This window comes from Crotalus tigris, unplaced genomic scaffold, assembly GCF_016545835.1.
Source record: "Crotalus tigris isolate CLP2741 ecotype Arizona unplaced genomic scaffold, ASM1654583v1 scf7180000018484.1034840, whole genome shotgun sequence".
Lineage (NCBI taxonomy): Eukaryota > Metazoa > Chordata > Lepidosauria > Squamata > Viperidae > Crotalus > Crotalus tigris.
The window spans coordinates 715,684-734,971 of NW_024097032.1; the positions used below are offsets into that span (position 1 = coordinate 715,684).

General features: G+C 40.2%; 1 protein-coding gene across 2 annotated transcripts in view; it reads right to left on the reverse strand.

Moving 5' to 3' along the window:
* Positions 1-18,343, reverse strand: part of LHFPL2 (LHFPL tetraspan subfamily member 2) — an 89,832-nt gene extending 71,489 nt beyond the window's left edge. For both annotated transcript variants that reach the window (XM_039352820.1, XM_039352822.1), the window contains exon 1: positions 17,711-18,343. The gene's annotated coding sequence lies outside the window, so the exon portion shown is untranslated. The remainder of the gene's footprint in view (positions 1-17,710) is intronic.
* Between the last annotated feature and the right edge of the window lie 945 nt (positions 18,344-19,288).

Genomic DNA, 19,288 nt, shown 5'->3' on the forward strand with positions numbered 1-19,288 from the left:
ATGTCTCCAACAACCAGTTGTTGCTTATTCATGTTTCAAATGGCTTTCATTTTATTTATTGATCAAATTTATACATTACATCACCCAACTTACTATATAAGTCACTCTGAGGCTTACAAGTAAAAAAGAAATACATCTGTTTAAAACAATGGTTCCTTCAATTAGACAATACATTGTTACAATTTTGAGAATTCTCACAAAATCTTAACATGCCTATGGGCATCATGGCACCTGCATGGTTTGCTAGACCTCAAAATTAATTAAACTTTGCAATTTTTATAAATCAAATGAGATGATCAAATTCCACAAGATTTTGATGCACCTGCCTGTAATCTTGTGATATTCGCAAGCAGTAACATTCACATTTTCCAAGACGTCAAGTGAGAATTTCAAAATCTGAAAATTGTGGCCTATTCTTTTTTTACTGTGGTTCCTGTATCACAGACCACATGTAATAGTCTGTGTGAATAATCAGTACTCTTATAGCCTAGATCAGAAGTCATGAATTTAAATTAACCATCTACGTTATCCACTAAAATTACTTTGAAGAATTTTTTTTAAAAAATAAAGCAACTACATATTTGATCATTTCCAAAGTACCAACTAAAACACATAAACCAAATTAAGTAGAACTTAGATAAATCTGATGCTTCTGAGTATACTAATCAGAAAATACCCTTATATTAAATATAAAAATGAAGCCCTTTGCTGCAGACAAAACCTAAAATTATTGCATTCTAACATCTCATTTTCTCAAGAAGAACCAGATAAAACCTCTCCATTGCATTTTAATTAGTAAAATATTTAAGCATCTTAAAAAAAGAGTTACTGGAAATGCAGAGCCTACAGTTTAATCATTAACATTTGCAGACTCCAGTATTTAAGTTAGACATATTTTTGAATCACTAGTACTTTTTTTTTCCACATGTTGCCACTTTTTTAAGGAGAAAAATTCTATCAACTTCCTGGTCTAAGAAATAGCTTCACACCAAAATTGATACTTAAGATATTGAACAATTCAATGCAGAAATAAAATTGCACATTAAGCTACGTTTAATAAGGGGGGGGGGAGTTTATGTGGTGATTTAAAATATGTAAATCTAAAAATGTAGATTCTGCTGTCCAGGGATTAAATAATTATGTCAACAGGCAGACTGTAAGAGTTTGGAATTTAAACCTTATTTTCAAAACTTTATGTTATGTTGTCTTCCATTAAGACCAAATGGTGGCGCTGTGAAGTACCTATTAAGGAGCACAATGTCTATAGTAGAAGAATTAGGGAGGGAGCACCAACTATTCTCATGTGGTTGTTTAGACTACATGGACCATCTAGCTGAATCTCTAGAGAGGATACACAGATATCCATTTCATCACTTTTGCAAGGACAAAGGCCTCTCCTCAAAAAGTTTTGCTTTTAGGACTTTTAGATACTTTTAGATACCATGCCTCTACTTAATTTCCATACATATGCTATTTTATTCTGTTGCTGTTAAAAGGATGTGGTATTTTGAGATTGACCTGTTGCTATATCAAGTGAAACTAGTTTATATGCTTCCAGTTCTTCAGTTTCCTGCTGTCCTGCTAAATTATGTGGAACATGTAATTAATAAATGAGAGTGTTCATTGGAGACAATTGAAGGAGATGGCACTTAAAGACAAATGTTGATGAGTAATGATGAGATTTGGCTGCAAAATGCATGCATTAATACATTTTTAAGTGTCAACAAAATTGCAGTACAACTGCTTCTGTAGAATCTTTGCTTTAGTCACTTTTGGAGGTGAATAATCTTCATAATTTCAGAAAGATAATTGCTGTTCACATGACAATTTTGTTGGTCTTTTTATTCCTATAAAAAAACTCAAGTGAAATGAAACCGATATTCTCAAGACAATATAAAGTGGAGCATTAGGAATATATATAGACAAGGGCATTTGACAATTCTGTAAAAGGTGAAAGAAAATAATCACAATAATTTCATCATAGTAATTTCTATTAATTTTCTGCAGAAATACAGCTGTATGCTTATAGCCGCATAATATGAATGTTGTAGGTGCTCCCTCTATATTGACTTCATATATGCACAAAACTGGTATGGTTTTATTCTAAGTAGACTCAGGGAGCTTAGGAACTGCCTCATCACCAGTCAATTCTGTTTGATTTTAAACAGAACTGGGAATAAGATGAATGGATACAGCCAGATTCTGTTAGATCACAGGTGTCAAACTCGCGACGTAACGTGATGTGTCGCGACGTATCATGACTTTTTTCCTATTGCCGGCAATGGGGTGGGCGTGGTTTTGGTGCGAAGCATCCAGCCCGCGGGCCAGCAGTTTAACAGCCCTGTAAATTGTTTCAAGGCTTAGGGATGATCTGAACCACAAAGAAAGTCATGTTAAAATATATAGGACCTTATTCAAGAAAGTTCCCGTGACATTTCATTTAGATTTTTCAGACAAAGATGCTCAGTTGTCAGAAGAAACAAGAAAGAAGTTGGTAAACAATAATAAGTATAAGAAGCAACGTCAAAATGCCTATACAGATAGACAGATACACATGGGCTTGCAAGAGGATAGAGTAGAAAAGAAATCCCACAGAAGAACATTTGAATATCTATGCATAAAAAATGGTAAATTGGAAAGGACAATATACAAATTTTCAATGAGAGATGCACTCAGGACAGAATAAGAAGACCACTGCCCCAAAGATAAATCAAAGTTTCTGCTTTTCCTTTATCCCTTCATCAGTTCCTGCTTTGGAGAGATCTGTGAAGTATGTTTATCTTTTATTGATTTTACTTTTAATTTCAGATACTAATGGGCTGTCATATGAAAGTAGTGGAGTTGTTTTTTCTGGCTCAGAGGGCAGAAGCAGTGGATTGAAACTACAGAGAAATAAATTTGATCCAGATTAACAGGAAGAATTTGCTCACAGTAAGAGTGCTCAACCAGGAGAATGGAGTATGAAGCATGATTCTCTTCACTCAAGCCTTCAAGTAGAGGCTAGATATTGATCAATAAAACTGAATCAGGAAAGATGCCGTAAATGCCGGCGTATAAGGCAACTTCCGCAAGTGCTGAAATCGGCGCCAAAGACGGGGGTTGTCTTATACGCCGAGTTGTCTTATACGCCGGAAATACTGGTAGTTTCCGGCATATAAGACAACGTTCTAGGAATGCGGCCCAGCAATAAAGACGGGGGTCGTCTTATACGCTGGGTCGCCTTGTACGCCGGCATATACGGTAGTTAAAAACAGGATATTTCAAAGGGTCTCAAAATGCAAAGATGATGTTCTTAAACTTTTCAATCTATTTGCTAAGATGGGAAAGATTGTCCTACATTATGAAGACATTTGAAAGATAGGAAGCAACATCTACACCAGCAGTTCTCAACCTGTGGGTCACGACCCCTTTGGGGGTCGAATTACCCTTTCACAGGGGTCACCTAAGACCATTGGAAAACACATATTTCCGATGGTCTTAGGAACTGAGACACCACTCCTCTATCAGTCTCCAGGCAGCGGGTCTGTCCATGCTGGCGCCGGGGTCTGGCGGGGTCAGGCAGCGAGGCCGGGTGCTGGTGGAGGGTGGGTCACATGGAGTGAGGTGTGGGGCAGGAGGGCGGCAAGGAGGTGGGCGCTGTGGCTTCTGCTGCTGAGGCAGCCGATCACGACACAGAAGCGCCACGGCATGGAGTGGCGCAGCTGAGGGCGGGCGAGTGGGCAGGCGGAGGGGGAGGCGCGGCCCTCCGCATGATGAAATTGCAGGCGCTGCCTCGCCAGCTACGCCTCGGCCGGCGCAGGGCACGGTGCCACGCATGCGCGGCGCTCCCAGGCCAAGGCAGTTGCTGGGCAATGGCCTGCGTGCGCCCTCGGCCTGCCCGGCGCGTGCTCCAGCCGCAGGAGAGGAGGCGGAGTGCGTGCGCCAGAGAGAGAAAAAGTGAGAGACAATGAGAGAGAGCAAACCCTGCCCCTCCTCCTGCCCCCGCCCACAGGGGTCGCAGCATTAGGAAGGTTGAGAACCACTGATCTACACTTTTCTTCTGGAACACACTGCAGCTATCAAATTGTTCCAAAGTTCCATAATGAACTAGTCTTAGTTACCAACTAAGATATAATTTTGAGCAAGACTGGAAGTTTGAGAGAAATGACAAGGATCTCCAGATTCTTGCTAATGCTGATGACTCACACTAGTCAGGGCAAAAGGTGAAGGATGGAGGGAGGTTACCTATGAATCAGCTATACTTGACATCCTTGAAACAGTTGGGGAAACTAATTCATTTCAAAGCTAGTGTTTACAGCTAAAGAAACACACTACCCTGGGTATCTCATCTGCCATCACCAGAGAAAGACAGAATAGTTTCTAGAACAGCCTCAGGCATTGAGGGAAGTTCCCTACTGCTCTTCTCCACATGTGGTCACATACCAATGCTGTATTCTCATTGCTCCCAGCCACCAACACTAGGAGTTGGATCACATATTGTACATAGTAGTATCTGAACTCCTTGAAACTCTAAAAGTGACATTTTTATTTGCCTAGAATATTTGCAGGTAATTATTGACAAACACCCTGTTTACATTACAGAAATAATTCTAAAAATAATATTATTCATGTTATTGCATTTATTCCACATCTCTTCTGTGCAATTTTAAAATAGTTTATATATTATCTGTATTGGGTAAAGGTGGAATCTTCAAATTGAGCTTGGATATACAATAGTAAAACTTTAAAACTGACCATTATTAAATAAAATTAAAATCATCAAGTTATACCACATAAAATTAAACTCTTATTTTTATGCTGGATAAAAGTAAAATTTTCAAGTTATTTTCTCTCCTATTGATTTAATAGGTACATCCATTAGTTTTCTCAGCAATTCTTACATGAGGGAGAGGTGCTGGGGTCCAAAGACAGAGCTTTTACGTGATGGTTCCTACACTGTAGAACAATCTCCTTCCAGAGTTTTGGATAGCACTCTGGAGTCCTTTAGCAAAATTAAAATCATCAAGTTATACCAGATTCAAGTAAAATCTTCAAGTCTTATTTTTACATAGTATAAACATAAAATCTTCAGTTGATCTTCATTGATACATGAGGTGAGAGGAATGGGGTTCAAATTAACTGAAATTATTGTCATCTTTTAAGGATACAGCAGAAATTTCAGGGAACAATACTTTAATTATATTCTAATTTGAAATTCTGCTTTCAGCTGAAATACTCAAAACTTGTAATTTAAGAGATCTACTGCCATCTTCAGGAAATCATATATGGAATTTGTGCCAAATAATTGAATATTAAAAATATTGGAAACATGATAAGAGTATGTTGTACAAAAATGTTTCTGTCATGGTTCTGACAGATGCTAACATCGGATGTTTTTGCTTTGACAGTTTCCATACTACAGAATACTGGGGTGTACACATTTTATCTATCATTTGCATGTCATTATCTTTCAATATATTACAAAAAATCTTTTATGTGTCACCATTCACAATAATTTCTGATGCATGTAACTTTCCCTAAACCTTTCTTTTTTAAATTTCAATTATACCCAATATACTTTTTTATACAATTACTTTCCTGTACTTTTTGCTGCTTTCCAGACAATGTTTTCTTGTAGATGCACCTAGAAGCATCTTTCTAAATATTTTTTTGCATATTTCTTTGTAAAATATTACTCCATTATATTCTTTTTAAGAAGTTCAAGGAAGTAGATGAAATTGATAATTTACTTGACCTTTATGACCATAACTGTTATGCTCTTGAAAATCAGCTGTTTTTAAAGTCAAAACTATTTTCCTCTGATCTTAAAATGAGATTAATACAACTGAACACGTTCCTTCATGTATTCTGGGCACTTCAGAGAATGTTAGTAAGGCATGGTTTTAATTGATTTTCTTCTGACACAATTCAGAAGTTGCCACATATAAGTGTATAATACTTCAGCTGCATTTTGTTTGAAATCCACAAGACTATCAACATGTTAGAACAGTTACTGCTATCAAGAACCCATATGTTCTTCTAGATTCCAAATACTACTATAGTACTATTTGAAATTTATCATAATATCACGAATTATAGAAGACTTCTGATTTGTGAAAACTTTATATCTTTTGCTTAGTTAGATGGTCTATATCATAATAGTTGCCATCACTGTTTCTTTTTCCCTTAATATCACCTAGATGGTTTTGGCAAGGTTTTCATTTCTTGCATCTACCAATCTCTATGGAGGTATAGTCATTCTTTACATGTAAGGCAACATACATGGCCTCCTTTCTGGGTGTATTTTTTTTTAACAAATTATATATTTCCGGTACTAGGACACCAAGTTCTGTTTGTTCTCTATGTTTTGCAGTGGTGTATAAGCATCTGAGTCTTTCAGAACTGTCCTTCTTAGGTTCACATGCTACCACTTCCTTCATTGTAAGGTTTACTACCTTAGGACATATGCTTTCTTTAAATTTGTCTTTGTAAATGATTTTTTCTTTTTAAATTGCAATTGAGTTTTTGAAAAAAGTTCACAAAAATAAAGCTGTGTTTTTGCCCCCCCCCCTTCTGTCTACCAAATCCACATTCTCCACAATGGAAGAATAAATCAGGAGAATATGCTTTTCAGCAACCAATAATCAAAAAGGAGAAGAGCAAATAGAGCAGTGGCGAACCTATGGCACGTGTGCCAGAGGCGGCACTCAAAGCCCTCTCTGTGGGCGCGCGCGCCATGCCCTGGAGATGGCAACCGTCCCTCTTCAAGGTCCCACATGGCCAGATGCATCCCAGCATCCGTGTACTCGCCTCTGTGTGCAGTGGCTGATGGTATCAGCCCCTGCCTCATCTTGCCCTGTGACAATGGCACCCCCGCCCTGCCTCGCCTCACCCTGCAGGACGAGCCTCCTACCCACTGCCCCACCTGCCAGAGACCCCCTGGATCTCCCCCAACCCTGCCCCCACAGGCATCCCTCCCCACAAACATCGAGGTGATCACGTCCAGCTTGGCCACACCCACCCAGTCTGCCATGACCACCACAGCCACACCCACCCAATGGGCCACGACCACCTGGCACCCAGCAATAAATAAGTGGGCTTTGGGTTGCAGTTTGGGCACTCGGTCTCTAAAAGGTTTGCCATCACTGAAATAGAGGATACAATCAGATCAGGATGCCTATTACTGTAGCTCTAAGTCTTTAAACAAAGCAACTTGTATGATCTAATTTGGATGTTTTAGGATGATAAAAAAGAAAATTATAATTTTCAACAAACATCAACAAATTGGAACTTAAATTACAAAGAAAATGAACTTAAAGCTTTTGTTTAGTAAATTAGAATCTTTGTATGTAGATCATAAACTCTTTATAAAGGAGGCACAAGAAGAACTACAATTTTTCTTCTGGGTAATTTGCATTTTATCAGATTGTTTTAATCCATATAAAGTTAACAAGTTTTGCCTTAAGATTAAAAAAACTATGAAATCTCTCAGACATTCCCTTCCAACTCTTATTCTGTTAAGTCATTGCAAGATGAGCACTGTGTTAAATAAGAGATTCACTAACGATCTTCTGCTATTATGGTGCCTTCCAGATGACTTGGACTAACTTCCATAATTCCTAGCCAATATAGGTAAAAGCAGCAGGCTAAGAAATCACGCAATAATGTAAGTCTCTGCTTTCCCATACAGTTAATTTGTATTGCAGTACTTTAGAACAGAAAACAAACACCAGCATATAATTATGAGTTGCTGTTCAGGTATTATACAAAAAACTTTGCATGCAGCTGGACATTCAGATATTCTGTTTGTTCATACCTTTTCCAGTGCAGCCCTACGTATTAAATCCAGTTCCAGATTAAGAATGAATACATTTGTAGCCCTAGACACATAACATTTAGAAATATTATATACTAATACCATATTGTTTGTTCATACCTTTTCCAGTGCAGCCCTATGTATTAAATCCAGTTCCAGATTAAGAATGAATACATTTGTAACTCATAACATTTAGAAATATTATATACTAATATCACAACTCTATGCTTGTTTACTCAGAAATAAGTCCCATAACATTTAATGTGTGTGTATATCTATTATCTATCAGTGGGTTTTAATTTTGAGTTTATATGTATAATATTGTAAGATTTGGACATTTATATCACAGTATGACCAATATGCAGTGTTAGTATATGCTGATCATAGTCCGGTCTCATCTAGTATGTTTTACTCTCAAACCTGCTTCAAACTGTTTTAGTCTTAGAAAGCATTTCAAGAGGCACAAAATTTAAGATGGAAATTGTAGCACAGAACATTTTAAAATAACCAACCATACAGATCAAAGCTTTCAAAGTATATCCAGATGTCATGACTCTCCTCTAAGCAATAATTTGAGTTCCTAAAAATGCTTTCAGAGTCAAGTTGGCCAACTGCCTACTTATTTGCAGCTTTATTCCAGACCTCCTTCCATTCTAGTCTTGCTTTATGCACTAATTGTGGAAAGAGGTTCCAGGTAACACAGTATAATTGTTTTCTAGCTCTGGTTTCTATGATTTCTCAGCACCATTATTCATTTTGGGTTCAGCTTTATATTCTTTATGTTCTATTAAAATTAGATCTGATCCAAAACATACTTGTAGATTTGGTTATCCAGGGCTGTTCAGATTTAAGTTTATAGGCTGGACAAAAACAAACCAATTCCAATTGTACTAAATCGTTGTAGGTCTTCAAAGAATAAAGGAAGATTTGCAACTTGCGAGACATTACCAACCCTATGGAATTAAAATGGGACAAGATTAAATAAAAGGAAACCAGCAATAAATAAAGAATATAACAGAACACTAAAAATATACAGCGAATATAAAAAGTCTAATACCCTGCTAAAATGTCAGGTTTTTGAGAAGTAAAAAAATCAGATCAAGACCAATCATTTCAGAATTGTTTCCACCTTTAATATAACATATAAGCTGTACAATTCAACTGAAAAACACTCTGAAATCTTCCAGGGGGAAAAATAACATGGTTGCATTAGTATGCACCTCCTTAAACTAGTACTTTGTTGAAGCATCTTTGGTGTAAGAATTTACTAGCATGGCACATCTTGCCTTGGGAATCTTTGCTCACTCTTCCTTGTAAAAGCTCTCCATATCTGTCAGATTGCAAGGGCATTTCCTATACACAACCTTCTTCAGGTCACCCACAGATTTTCAATTCTATTCAGGCCCAGGCTCTAGCTAGGCCACTCTAAAACTTTGATCTTCTTCTGGTGAAACCATTCTTTTGTTGATTTAGAGCAGTGGTTCTCAACCTGTGGTCGGGACCCCATTTGGGGTCGAACGACCATTTCACGGGGATCGCCAAACAACGCAGTCCGCCATTTTTTTCCCCTTTTCCTTAGCTGTGCTACTCCCTTTTATTCTATTGGCTTTTGAAAGCCAATAGAATAGACTCTCTTGAATAGAGTCTAATTCTATTGGCTTTCAAAAGCCAATAGGAATAGTCCAGGCTGTCTCTGCCCTGCCGAGCCCGCCAAAAGTCCCATTCTGCAAACGGTGCTGCACCAGCTGAGTAATCCTCAACTTACGACCGGTTGAGTAGTCCTCAACTTATGACCGGTTGGGGGTCACGGCATTAAAAAAGGTTGAGAACCACTGATTTAGAGGTATGCTTTGAGTCATTGTCAGGTTGAAAGATGAAGTTCATCTTCAGCATTTTAGCAGAGGCCTAAAGGTTTTGTGCCAAAACTGACATAATATATGGAAGTGCTAATAATTCCCTCCACATTGATTAAAACCTCAGTTCCAACTGGAGAAAAGCAGCTCCAAAGCATAATGCTGTCACCACCATGCTCCACTGTGAATATGGTGTACTTTTGGTGATGCGCATGTAGAATAAAAAAATAAATAAGGTATCCACAGTATATTTCACATTTACTGTACATGTAGCTTTTATTCAAATCCATGAGGTATCATAAAAACAAGTACTTTAGCACTCACTTCCCATAGATAGAAAATGCTTGGTTTTCCTAAAACTAAATTTCACACATCCATATTAAAGTATCAAGCAACCTGTCTTGACTGATTAGCAATGATTTCATCCATACCTGTCTTTTAAAGATTCAATGAAATCATTTTCACTGATTTATAAATAGGCCCAGTGGTAACTAATGGATAAATGTATTTTTTAAACATCTATGTCCCTAATTTAAAGTAAACAACTTTGCTGGCAAACAATTGTGATTATGTTATGCCTGTTCATATATTTTTTCTTGTAAGATGTCACAATAAAATTGCAGTTGAGAAGCAAGATAGAACTAAATGGACTATACTTATGTCTGGAGAAAAAATGAGTTATAATTATTTCAAAGTAAAACTGTAGTTTTTATATATGAAGATCTGGACCATAATTTCTGAGGGCAGAAATTAAAAATTATTATCAAATATAAAGAAACCAAAAAGTATTTGAAGGAATAGGCATATACTATTATTACAAAAAATAGATACGGTCAAATCTTGTGACCAAATCTTGTGACATCTCAAAAATACCCTGATGTTTTTCTTTTAATTACAGCAACAAATTTATTGACATCTTTGGATATTTGCCTAGAGAACATAGCAATATTTTCTGTATTTAAAAAAACAGTACATTCACAATCCAAGCAAAGGAAGAGAAAGATTCTAAAATATAGATAAAATATATAATTATTTTAAGAAATGGCACTTAAGAAGCAAACCATGTTCCTAAAAGCACCAATCAGCTCGCACCTTCCAAAACTGTAAATTCAGACAAGCATTAAGGCATTACTTACAGATATCAATGCAGAAAATTGATTTTAGTAGTACTGATTTAAGTTCAATGTTCTTTGAGGAGTTTACTGTAAAGATATTAAAGTTGTTTGCTCTTTATAGTGACAAAGGAGTTTAATAGGCTTAGCAACAAAATACTGAACTTGAAAACCCATTCGTGGACATACCCAGATCATTAGGAGTCAAGTGGCATAAAAGTTTAATATGTTATTAATGTAGGTAGTCCTTGTTTCCTTTTTTTTTTTTAGAAACCAGTTGAAGTTACAATTAAAAAAACTGTTGTAGTATCTTGTGATCATGTGAAAAATACTTGGATGCATCACAACATATTTATGATTGTTGCACTCCCATGGTCACATGATCGCCATTTGATAGCTTCTCAATCAGCTTCCAATAAGTAGAATGGAGAACACAGAAGTGGAATTGCAAATTGCAGTCATGTTGTCTTGCTTAATGATTGCAGTGATTCACTTACTGACAGAAACAGAAGTAACAACGTAAGTCTAGCACAGCCACGTGATTTTCTATTTAGTGACCATGATACTTAGCAATGGAGTTGCCAGTCCTAACTGTGGTCAGTGAGGGTTACCTGTATTATTATTATACACAACAGTGTGAAATCACAACTGCCAGTTCTTTTGCTGGTGTTGGCCTTCATATGCATCAAATTCTTCTCAATAACATAGGATGTCATAATGTATTGATGAGGTATATGTGGTCTTTTGAAACTGACAAATGGCAATTTTGTCAATGCACAGATTTTCTAACTGCCATCCAATATTTTTTGGTATGGCACTCAGTGTGCCAATAACTACTGGGACCACCATGGTTGGTTTATCTATCTATCTATATCTTTCTATCTATATCCATCTATATCTTTCAATATCAATTTTCAGATCTTGACACTTTGCATTGTTTTCAAATTCTATTATCTCCTAGTATTGCCACATCATTCACTTTTTCTTTTCAATCAGTTAAATTTGGCATATTATGAGCCAAAATTTTATCAGTTTTTATTTGAAAATCCCACAATATTTTAGCCTGCTCATTCTCAACTATTTTTCCCAACCCTATATTCCCACCAATTTTTCATTGTTGTTTCTTTTGTCTCTTCAAACTATTTTATTATTTTTCATTTTATTGTTTTGATTGCATTAGTTTTGAATTATTGTGGCTTGTTGCACAGTCAGCCAGATGTTTAGACTGGATTTGGCTTTTTTATCCAGCTAGTGTGATAGGCAGATGTTGACATTTGATGGTGTTCAAGGTATTGTCATAGGTTGTAAGCTGTTCCAGGTAAAACTGTCTTTTGCAATTGACTGGTGATTTTGTCAATGCTATTATTACATTATAACACAGGGCTTTTCAACCTTTTCACCCATTGCCCCATTTTTAGGATGTGGCAATATCCAAGTACCACCAGTCGCCTAGCAAGGTGTCAAAAACTTGATGACCCCCCCCCAAAAAGGAAAAAAGTGATAAAGTACAGGTAGTCTTCAACTTACAACAGTTCACTTAGTGACTCTTTGAAGTTACAATGGCACTGAAAAAAGTGCCCCCCAAGCCACAGCTGAGCAAGACACCTGCCTGCCCACCCGGCGGTGCTCTTCCTCCTGTCTGAGGTTTTCATTGTTGTGAGCATTTCTGTTGAGGATTGGCAGCGGGGGTGGGTGGGGGGGGATGTTCGATTTTTATTCCCCCCGTCTGCTGAGTGGTTGCAGCAGATTTTGGTCATTTGACATGACCCTGGGACACTGTGGCCGTCATAAATATGAATCAGTTGCCAAGCATCTGAATGTAAATCACAAGACCCTGGAGATGCTGCAACATTCCAGCTGTTTGGCACTTCTTCAGGGCTCAGCAGAAGCACCAGGATCAGTGGAGAGCTACAGATGGAGCCTGGTGCTGATCCGCTTCTGCTGAGCCCTGACAGTCCCGAAGAAGCACCGATCAGCTGGAAATGGGCACTAATCCTGGCGCTTCCACTGATCCCTGACAGCCCTGCAGCTCCAGCCATCTCTCGCTCAGGCTTGTGCGGTGCTGCCACCGGTTCAGCTCATTCCCCTCCCCCACTACCACTTTTCTAGGATGGTCACGTACCACCTGCCAGGTGCCAATGTACCACAGGTGGTACCCGTACCACTGGTTGAAAAGCCTTGTTATAACAGATACAAAAGAATTAGGCACTTTTTCTAGAGTTGCTGGGGTTAGGTTTTTGTTACCATACTTGGGGGGGCAATGCCTATAGTAGATAGAATTATAATTTTTCCATCTTTGTCTAAGTAATTTTTTTTAATCATGTGAAGCTACCATTAGGTTTACATTTCAGTTTTTATGCATTCTAGACCTATATTATGTTTATACTAATATATTCATAAAGAAAAGATAAAAGGGATATAAACATGTAAGACACAATTGAAATTCAAAGATTTGATTCAAATCTGTATTTTGAAATTCAAAGGGAATAAGTTTTGACTTGAACAATTCAATATTCAATTTGACAAGTAATTTGACTTAAGTGCAATTGTAGACCTTTAGATCATGGATGTCCAACCTTTCAGCTTGCCTAGACCACACTCAGTTAAGAGGAATTTTCTTGGGCAACATATAAAATATATAATATAGTTTTATAATATAAAATCCTCTACAAAACCATCTGCTTTTGATTGCCTTGCTTTGCCTGGTTGAACTTAAATAGAATTAGGTGTAACACTGGAAGAAGTGCCTCTGCCCTGTATCAGTGGGAATGGAAAGATTCCCCTTGTTGTGATTACGATGCTGATATGCAAACTATTAAACATTTTGTGCAAGACTGTCCAAGATGTGTGTTCGCTGATTCCCTAGAAGATCTGCAATGAAGCAACGAAAGAAGCGATCACCTAGATAGTTGAATTTGACCTCCAGTTATGAGGCCATTGCCAACCCACCTAGAAACGTTATTTATAATTACATGGACTATGTATACATGTTTACTTCTCTTCTGTCATGTTTTCATCATGTACTAAATAATATCAATAATATAAAATCACATAATAATGTTAAAATTTTACAATCTTGTGGGGCCACATTACTAACTGTTCAAGGCCATAGGCAGCCTGTGGGCCATGGGTTGGACATGCCTGCTTTGGATGATAGACTCCAAATATAGCAATAGCAATAAGCACTTAGACTTATATACTGCTTTACAGTGCTTTACAGCCCTCTCCAATCAGTTTCCAGAGTCAGCATTATTGCCCCCAACAATTTGGGTCCTCATTTTACCGACCTTGGAAGGATGGAAGCCTGAGTCAACCTTGAGCCAGTGAGAATCGAACTGCCAAACTGCAGGCAGCCAACAGTCAGAGGTAGCCTGCAATACTGCATTCTAACCACTGTGCCACTAGGGCGCATTGAGCTTACATATGTTATGATGAAAATCCTCACACTTCCAGGATCCCTTTCTGACAAAATAACCTCAAATTTTAAAACAATATCTCATTCAAGTTTTCACCAGACTGAGTGTACTTCAATTCTGAGATTAGCCAACATCAGTTAGTTACCATGTTACCAATAATATGCTACTGACTAATAGGCAATTCTTTTATTTCATGATCTAACTAAGAAAACACAACCTGGAACACTTTTGCTGATTGCATAAAATGGAATTTACCACAGCAGAACATAAAGGAAATTTCAAAGTTACAGGAAAGCTCATGCAGAGACAGATAATACTAACTGGAAGATCACATGTTTTGCATTATGACAGATTTTGAAAAGAGATCTGAAAATTTTTGATAAAAACCCATCAAAATGTTCTCAATAAAACCAGGTAAGGCATCGTTTTTTGTAGTTGTACTGTGGCATATTCTACAAATGTTGCCACACTCTCCAAGGAAGTGGATTTGAAGAAGAGATGACTTAGCATTCATGACACATAGGAAATCCTTGACTTACAACCATTTGCTTAGTGACCATTCAAAGCATCCACAATGATCCCTGTAACAGATCTCAAAAAGTGACTTATGACTGGTCTTCATGCTTACAAACATCACAGCATCAAATGACCAAATGTTGGGCGCTTGGCAACCAGTATGTAATTATGATATTGCAGCATCCTCGGGACATGTGATCACCATTTGTGACCTTCCCAGGGGGCTTCTGTCAAGCAAAGTTAATAAGAGAAGCTATATTTGCTTAACAACCACGTGATTTGTTCAATAACAATGGCAAAAAATCATAAAATCAGGCACAACTCATGTAAAAACCACACTACTTAGCGATGGAAGTTTCCATCCCAATTGTGGCCATAAGTCACAACTGCTAGGTGTATTTATTTATGTGTAGAACTTAGACAGCTGTCTGTCTCATATAATGATTATAAGCAGCTTTCCATAAAGCAAAGACAAAAACAAAATTACTCTTTCTCCTCAGCCACCAGTCTATCCCCTATGCTTAACCCTATCCTAGCCCAAGACTTATGGGAAAAACAGATCTTCATGGCCATCCAAAAGACTAAAAGTCTGGTTTGGTGCAATTCTGGAATGCTCCTATCATTTAACATGATTGTACAATGCATTTTTTTGTACATGCTACAGGAATAATAGTGTTTTTCATTTATTAGTTTAGAAGGAAGACTAAAGATCCTATTTTGGAGCCATAACTTGTAAAATTTTAACTTTTTGACCAGTGTAGGGATTAATTTGGTTGGGGGGGGGGGGGAGAGAGAGAGAGAGAGAGAGAGAGAGAGAGAGAGAGAGAGAGAGAGAGAGAGAGAGAGAGAGAGAGAGAGAGTAAATGCTTCTCCCTGTAATATATTTTATATGGAATTTGGCAAATAATTTTTGCAAATATACATTTTGGGTTTTAAGATACACATTTCATGCACTCTTCTCTGAGAAATTATATGCAATGGACAGTACATTCCACCATTCAGAAAAATGCAAATATAACATAATAAACAATTCAGAAAATTGATATAAAAATACAAACAAAGCATTTTCCAATGTGTCAGATAGCGCTTAATGCCACTGTTTTACTTGACAGTAGTCCAATTTTCCCAGCTTGGAAATATATTTTTTCTAGGGGTCATAACCGCTCTTTCTAAATTTGTACTGAACAACAACTGTTAATTGTGCTATCTTTCTTCATTTTCCTTCCTGACACAGCTGGCAACTTTATTTATATTAAAAGTCTAGAAAACAAAAGTAGCACAGTGCAGAAGAAAGGATCCAAGACAGGCTGCCTCTCTTCAATCAGCAAGCAAAATACAGTCACAACAAGGTCAGAAAGTAGAAGTTGGTTTGAATAGTTATACTGCTTGAAGTAATTTTAACAAGTAATAGAAATACCAAATAACTGATACACTATACACTACTGTTTCAGCCAGGTACCTGGTCTATTCATGGCTACTTTTGTATAGAAAAAAAGGGTTAATGATCAAATTAAGTGCATATCAGTTGAGGCCAGTTGTCAATTCAAAGACATTTCAGTGTCCTTGAAGTTGTAAAAAAATAAGTAAGATATGCACCAAATTAAACTACAAGCAAACAGTGTAAAACAAAACATTGCAGCAATAAAACTCTTTCTCTTGTTCTACAATTCCTTATTTGGCCTCATGAGCAATACAGCATCCCCAAACCGATTCTATAAGCCAACGTTTTTTCTGTAATAATTATACTGTTTATTATTATCCTGTTGTCAAAGTAGGTCTCCCACTTTCTCAAAACTAGGAAAAATTACACTACTAAATAGAAAACAGAAGGTGGAGGAGGGGAACGGATAAGAAGGAAAAAAGCCCCAAAGTTTACATGGAGGCGGCTGGAGAGCCTCTTTCCTGCCAAATCAATGGACCTGCGGTTTTCCCCTTCAGGGCATTGCAGCCAGTCCAAAAGGAAAAACAAAAGCAGTTGGGAAGGTTTGGATGCAAGGCGTCTGGTAATTCCCCTTCCCCCTTTATAATTTATGCGTGCAAAAGGAACAAGAATGTTACAGTTCCCTGACACACAAAGAGGCGCGAAGGAAGGATACTACGCTTCTGAAAGTGCTTTACTCCCGAAGAATGCATGTGCAAAAACACTAAGACATATAAACGCCTCCTACCCAACCAGTAAAGGGGGTCCCGTGCACGAACAATGCAAGCAGCCCCGCTTCCTTTCCTTGCTGGAAAGCCACAGCAGGAAGCCGAGCAATAAATGGACAGGGAGATTTATCAGCCTGCTCACTTTGGGTTCAGCCAGATGGGTGGAAACGGCTTCTGCAAGAGCAAACGCGCCGCCTGGGAGAAGAATCGGGTTGGTACAAGGCGGCGCAGTTCCAGCACCTTAGAAAGCTAGAACGGTTACGACGCCAAGTTTGGGGCTCGGAGGCTTACTCCGCATAGGCGGAAAATGGTAAAGAGGAAGGTTGGTTTGGTTGCAGAGACTGAGTGTGGGTGTATGGTGTGTATTCCCTGCTGGTTCGACAGAACTCCAGTTGATCACCAACTGCCAAACCCCTTAGGACCCCAGGCTTTCTCTCCAACTCCTCCGGTACGTAATAAGCCGGAGAGGGCTGCATAATTTTGTTGCCCTTTTCCCCTCTTGTTCCTATCCGGTCAGATAAATACCCGGATGGCTGGGATTTGGGTCTATCTTAAAACAGAACTTCTCAGACTGCAACCCTTGAAACGAATCCCGTTGAAATCAATAGAAATCACGCATGCCTGTGATTCTTCCTGCGGGAGCAACCTGCACGCTCGTAGGTTACCCGGAGCGATACCCGTCTGCAAGTGACCCAAGCGGAGCAGAATCGATCCCACCGCACCTCGTCGCCGATTCGAAGTTGAATTACCCGGAGGAAAGTTGACTAAGCAAAAGCCTCCCGCCTTCTCCGTTCCTCCTCGCCCCCCAATTCCTCCCGACACAATGAATGGAAACGGCCGCGTAACTGTGGCTCCCCCTTCCCGACTTACCCGCCGTCCACGGGGGCTACTCGCAGCCTCCCTCCCGGCCACTCAATTCCCAGAGCCGGGAAGAAAGCGTCCCTGAGCACGCCTCCGCGGAGCCCTTCGGGTCACGGCGGTCCCAGCCTCCTCTCCGCCAGGCCTCGGCGCGGCCAGTCCGCGAGGACGGCTGCTGCTTCCCGCGGGAGGGAAGGAGCCGCGTAAAGCGAGGCTGCCTCGCTCTGCCCTGCCTTGCCCTGGACCAGCCCATTCAGCACTGACGTCCCCCCGCCTTCCCTCCCCGGCCCACCAAGATTAAAGCGACGAGGGTCGGCGGCGTGACGAGATGAAGGAGGGCTCGGAAAGCGAAAGGGGAGGGCGCCCCACGGAAGAGCAGACCCGGAGAGCGGGAGAGGGATCTCCCTACCGAAAGGCGAGGGAGTGGGCGGGGAGGACGCGGAAGAGGCCGGAGGTGGATCCGCGTAAAAGGAGGGCTCTCTACTGGGCGGCGCTGGACCGTGCGGGCAACTGCCGAGGCAGCCGGGTGCTCCGGTGTTTTCCCGCTGGGGAGAGAGGGCTGCCCTCAGGGGGACTGGGGCGCGCCCGGGCATAGAAGGGAAACCTTAGCGAGGAGGGACGGCGACACCAGTTGGCCTGGAAGACCGGGAGTCCTGAGGGAGTAGTTAACTTCTTGAGGTTAACAAAGGGGGAGTTAAGAGGTCCGCAGAGGGGAAGGGGGGGCAAGATGAGCCTCGCAAAAGCCCCGTAAGGGCTGTTCCCAGCTGCGCCTAATTCCGGGAGCGAAGGGGTTATTTTTCACAAATGGAAGCGAGTGTACGTGCGAATATACCGTAGCGCTGGCCGACCAAACTTAAGTGCGGGCCTGTATGAACGCAGCCCATGGGATTGGTTTATACCTCTGTCGGGAGGATCCAGAAATGTAGTTTACTTGCTTAAACCGTGGTTAAATTTAAGAACGGAGAGGGAGGAGACAACTCCGACCTCTACAAGGTACATTAAGGATCCCATCTTCCAGAATAATACTGGAGGTCCTGGGAATTATATTCCCAGCTCTCCCAGAAGGCACCAGGTTGAGGAAAGACGGGAAGAAGTTTTCTCACCGAACAGCAGCAACTTGAGGATTGCTTTGCCAGGGGAGAGCAAAAATATGACCGCAGCCTGAGCCTCTCCTCTCCCTACCTAGAAGGGGCGGGGGCGGGGAAGACTTCGGAAAGAGTTGTGGAAGGAGCAGCCGCCAGGCTCCCGTTCTTGGATTGGCGAGGCGGATGCCTGGCCGAAAATCAGGCTGTCCCCGCAGCGCAGTCCAAGCAGAGGCTCTCGAGGGACGCAAAACGAGATCAGCCGCTGCCTGTTGATCGAGGGAGACCCCGCCAGGCGGGGAGGAGGAGTGAGCGCGGCAGACACAATAAAGGGTTCATGCCTGGAGCAGACGGCGGGAGAGGAAGGAGGGCTGGAAGCCGGAGAAGCGCCGCAGGGGTGGCGGAACTCCCGGGGCCCGGATCCCGCCGATGATTAAGAGCGCACAGGAGGGAGGGAATCAGGAGCGAATCGCCTCAAGGCTGGCCTGGTGGGAAATTCCGGACGGGG